Below are 5,534 nucleotides of genomic sequence, written 5' to 3'. Positions count from 1 at the left end.
ACCAATAAAAGTATAACTTCTGTACTGTACTGTCAAATAATAATTTAAATCATCAATGTGAACAGAAGGCTTCAAATTGTGGAGATTAACCCCGCCCACCGCGACCCGAAGAATTGGATTAAACGGGAGAAATTTTAAAATGATTATGGAAAAAGTACAAAGTACAGTGGGACAAAAAGTGACTCAGGTGTATTCACTGCTCTTCAGACTGAACCGCTGCATCCTGACTCCGCTCTGCAGTGTTTTCTTCTTTTGAAGTGATAGTGATTGGCAGTTGTTGTCTCTCTTATTTCTATGGGTTTTAGAGAAACTCAAATTGCAGGAGAATTTGCACGTACGTGTTGTAAATTTGGCTAGCTGTTTTACGTACGTGTAAATATTAAACTGCAACGTTATTGACGCACAGGTAGAGAAGAAGCGGAGTGACTTTTTAGCCAATCAGAATGCAGAACACAATGCACGATGCAAATAATTTTTACTTTGTTTACTTAAAATAAATTAACAATGGGTGCACACATTTGATTAATTTGTTTTAAGTGAGAAAAAAGTAGTTTATTCCCTATTGTTTGTTTTCTTAGTTTCCATCCCAGGTGAGCCATCCATAGTAATCAGCAGAGGAGATTGGGAAATTCCACTGGGGAACTGCAGGGGTTGCCAACTCTCCTCATGGACTTTATTTTTGCTTATTTAAATGAAATGATTTAGTCCACTTTTTGTTGAAGACTACTTTGGTATTATATGAATTTTGTTTGGTTTCTGTTTCTCTGTTTTGTAATCAGATTAAATAGTTTGAATGTTTGATTAGTTGGTTTCCTCTCCCTCATGTGTCCAGTATGGTTTGCCCCTGTCTATAAAGCTTCCCCAGTGTGTCAGTGTAATGGCTTAAGTCTGGTCAGGCCTGTTCAGTTTAGTCCGATTTGTTTTTGTTTCATTTAGTTATGTTTTCAGTTGGGCCCAAATTACATTAGTTTTAAAACTATTCTGTTTTTGTACCTTTTTATCTTCCTTTACAAAGAAAAAAAAACTACAAAAAAAAAACAATATTAAAAGATGTTGCAAGAAACACCTATTTTTGTCCATTAACTAATTGTGAACCTTCACATCTTAAGAGGCTTTTACTTTGTTCATAATTTAAGGCTTCCAGGAAGCTTTTATGTGACCTGATTAACTGTTTAATGATTAAAAGTTCTGCATTCTATTATTGTTAAACATGAACTTTCTACTTCAATTCAAGTCCACTTCAATCAATAAAAAATTCCACCTTATTCAGGGGGTGAACAAATTTTTGTCCGTGCGCCTTTTCCCGCAGACCAGCTTTTCCCACAGGTTTCTAAAAACTTTCACTTTCTCTGCAGATGGAAGTTTCATCATCAGACTCCACCCCCTTTTTTACTCATATCAGCACATCCTGCTGTTGTATTTCTGACAATCATTTTCCGACCTCCTAAAGACACAACATCTCCACCATGTGAGTAAACTTTGCAAAAAGCTGTTCTTTAATTTTTCAATCTGATACAAAATATTTATTTATTTTCAAAACTCGCTCTGAATAGTTTTAAACTAAAACCTTTATTGAGTCTTGTTTTCTAACATTATAAATGAATGAAGTGGATTTCAGGGTTGAGTTGCACACATTTGCAACCCAAAGCTGGAAAATCGAATGTTTGTTTCAGGATTTTGAAGATTTTGGGGTTTTCTTTAGACTGTATTTGTTGCAGAAGCGTAAACCTGCAGGTGTTTTTCACAGCTTCACTCTGGTTTGACAGCCTGCTGTGACACGTCTACTTATCATGATTGCAACATGTAACTACGCTTAAAAAGAGAAAAATGTTTTTAACTTGGCTTTTTATTCACTCACTTGTTTGTTGATGGTTTGATGCTAAACGAGATGAGATTTTTGTGAAACTAGGCTGCAGACACTAAAATTTCTTTTTTTGTTTGAATTCCAGCTGAACCTTCAGGATGTCCTTCTTCTTCAGACATTTGATTCTGATGTTTGTGCTTCTGCGTGGACTCTCAGCAGATAAAGGTGTGTTAAATCCCAAACTCACCTTTCAGAAGTGAAATAAATGATCACATTTGAGAAAATACTCTAAGTGTGACAAATGTTTAACAAAGAAAACATGAAGTGACCACATCTTTTCTTTCTATTTTATCACACAGGTGTGTCACTAAACTGCAGCCAAACAGTGGAAGTTACATATGGAGAGGATCTGAATCTTAGTTGTGACATTAAATGGAAACAAGCTGATTGCCAGTATGAAAACTATTCAATTGAGTGGATCCACACAACAGAGAACCTCTGTAAGAACAACAGATGTGAAAATAACAAAACCTCTGCCTCACTACAAATGTTTAATGTCATCGAGGAGAAGAACATCAGCGTTATCATTACTGCTAATTGTGGCATGGATTCTGTCAGTATCAGCCTGAAGATCAAACCTGGTGAGTTGATTTCAATTTGATTTAGTGTGAGTTAGAATCATTGTGTCAGATCATTTTTTATTAAAAATGTTTGTTTTTTGTTCTAGCTGTAGTTGAAGTTAAAGTTGAAGTTAAGACGACAATCACAACCCCCAAACCATACACTGTGGATCCTGTCCATCACAAAAATGCTTCAAAAAATGTGGCATCAGTGAGGGGGAAAGTGATTCCTATCTCACTCGCTGCTGTCTCTACAGTCATTATTGCAGTGGTTGGAGTTGCTTTGTATCGACATAGCCGAAAGCAACATCAGAGAATCCCGCTGAAGGAACAGGTCTGACAGTTTCCTGACAGCTCTGTGAGGAAAAAAGGGAAAAAAAAGACATAAAAGAGCTCTGATGCACGAGTGGGGCTCAAATGCATCATGCAGACATTTTGGACAAACCCCGGCAGGTCAGGTTGGGTTGTCCCCAAAGTCAGGACAGATTCCTGCAGGACATGAGAAGATGCTGAAGAAACGGCATCTGGTGGAAGTTTTTTTGGGGATCCAGGATTCCTTCTGCAGGTACAGAGAAAATATGTGTTTATGGATTCAAGAAGAAAAGTGTTTCGGTAAACTTTTTTTTTTATTATATCTTATGACTTTTTATAAAATGATCACATCATTCAGGGTTTTCTTTCATTCTGATAATGATAAGGTTGGTTCTGTTTTGTATAGAATATTGGTGTCTGTGACACCCTATAATATATCTATAGATTTTATTCTCAAAAGTCTTTATCGTGCATTCTTTACTTGCAGGTCAAGCTCTGTGGGGACAATAAGTGGGTTGCAGTGCTCTCTAGTGTTTAATCTAAGTAGCTGCAGGGACTTTTTTACTTTTTTTATATTTAATGAGCAAATCTATTTGAGAACGTTGATTTGATTCTTCAGATCATACATATTGAAACAAAATTATGTTATGTTTTTGGATGTTTTTTGTCTTTATGTGCACATCATGTAAGGTTTTCTGTATATCAGCTGCTGGTTTTCTAATAAAAACATGATGTCAGGCCAATAAAAAGTTGGTGGCTCACATGAATTCAGCCTACATAATCATTCTTCTCAAACCAGACAAAGATCCTAAGTTTTTCAAATATCGCCCCATTTCTTTTATCAACAGAGACTTAAAATTTATCTACAAATTGGAAGGGGGGGGGTGCTTGGACATCACTGAGTAATCAGAAGATGTCCTCTCATTGCCCTACCCGCCAATTTTAACTGCACCCTTTAGTACACACGAGCTTTATCCCACAAAAATATACACTCCAACACACACATGCAGACACACACGCTCACAAACACACATACAAACTTTTCACAAGGAAGATGAGACCGAGATGAGAATTTCTGGTGTCTCTGTGAACGCGTTTTACTACAAATATCAAGATTCTGGAGAGGTGTGGCTTAGCTGTGAGGGAAATTCTGTATGGTGTCAAAATAGAGCCTAAAGTATTGCGCATCAAAACAGTAAAACGGCGCATCAAAACCCCAAATTTGCGAATCAAAATGCATAAATTGAGAACCAAAACGCACAATTTGCAACCAAAAGCCTTTCGCCAAAGCACAATCCTATTACTCAGCTGCCGATTTGTTTTCTCGCCATTCTGAAATCCTGCTTTTGAGTTGCAGTTTTATTTTGAAATTATCTTTTTGAGTTGCGCTTTAATTTTTTGAGTTGCGCTTTTATTTTTTGCGGTTTTGATTCTAAAACCTGTTGACCGTAAAAACAGCGACATGTCAGTCAAGGGGAGGCGGGACATCCCTGATGTCCAGAAGCTCATTGGCTGCTGAATAACACCGAGTCTTACGTCAACAGACCAGTTTAGAATGTGCCGGTAAGTTTTTCATGTTTTTCAAATCTTTAACTATATTAAACGATCAAACTTGTACTTAATGTAACCAGATGACGCGAGCACAGTCAGATGAGGAGCTCCACCAGTAGGTGCTAGTGAAAAAAGTTGTTAGAAAGTTAGATGTTGCATGACAAACTATCACCATTGTTCTCCCGTGTTAGCATGCTAGCTAGCTCAATGCTAGCGGGGTTTCCAGCTCTTTTCATGACTTTTATGGATTAAACAAAGTCGATTTTTTACCACAGTGTCAGGATCGGTCATGTCAACCTGGGACTAAGCCTGTTGGGCAGTTGATGGAATCTCGTCTTTTTGATTGACAGATGCAGTCAGAGATTGTGCTTTTTACAACAAAGCCTCTTTAGACAAAACATTTCAGCAGCAAACAGCTGTTTTTACTCGTGCATGGGATGGCTGATCTGATACAATAACCACCTGTTTACAGCCAGATCAAAGCCATATCATAACACTCCCCCCGCTGGTCTGTTCCATGCGCAAAAGAGGTGGTAGATTCCACTTTAATGCAAATAAACATTTCCATTGTAGCCATATTGGTCCATAACATGGCGCTGATGTGGTGCAGCGGTAGGGCGGTCCACCTCTGATCGGAATATTTCAGGTGCAGTTTCCGCGTTGCCTGCCCATGTGAAGTGTCCTTGGGTTAGACACTGAACCCCACCTTGCCTCTGGTGGAAGGTTGACGCCAGAGGAACTGCCACCAGTGTGTGAATGAGTTTGTGACTGTAAAGAACTTTGGGCCTTCGAGGAAGGTAGGAAGTGCAATACAAGTAAACGACCTTTACCATTTAAATAATTAGATGACCTCTGAACTAAAATATTAAAGTAAACCTCTGTGTGATGACATAGCATTCTTGATTCATGCATTACCATCAATTCTAATGATCACAGACCTTTCACTGAGACGGTTCCATCCATCATGGGGTCTCCGTCACACGTCTGACCCATTGACTGTATCTGACGACTGGACTGAGTTGTGACGTCATTCATAGAAAATGGTTTCACTCCGGTTCCAACCAAATAACCAAATAAATCCATTCAGCTTTTTGCGATACAGTAGCTGCCATGGTGGAGCCAGACGTCGTCAGTGGGTACTTCCTGTTTGGAACACCAGGGGCGGGGGAGTCACTCAGTTCAGTTCTCACATACAGTCAATGGTCCCTTTAATGTCTCATTTCCGTCAAAATGTGATTCACGTGTAG

The 5,534-nt window shown here is 38.6% G+C and overlaps 1 long non-coding RNA gene across 1 annotated transcript; it reads left to right on the top strand.

The window, feature by feature from the left end:
• The first annotated feature begins 1,397 nt into the window (after positions 1 to 1,397).
• On the top strand, positions 1,398 to 3,503 carry LOC105353789. The gene is made up of 4 exons (XR_908519.3): positions 1,398 to 1,468; positions 1,950 to 2,029; positions 2,164 to 2,445; positions 2,532 to 3,503. It is a non-coding gene; the product is annotated as an uncharacterized LOC105353789 (long non-coding RNA).
• The last annotated feature ends 2,031 nt before the right edge of the window (positions 3,504 to 5,534 follow it).

The sequence above is a fragment of the Oryzias latipes genome, chromosome 19, assembly GCF_002234675.1.
Source record: "Oryzias latipes chromosome 19, ASM223467v1".
NCBI lineage: Eukaryota > Metazoa > Chordata > Actinopteri > Beloniformes > Adrianichthyidae > Oryzias > Oryzias latipes.
The sequence above is the reverse complement of the archived record's forward strand: the minus strand, read 5'-3'. Positions and strand labels throughout refer to the sequence as shown.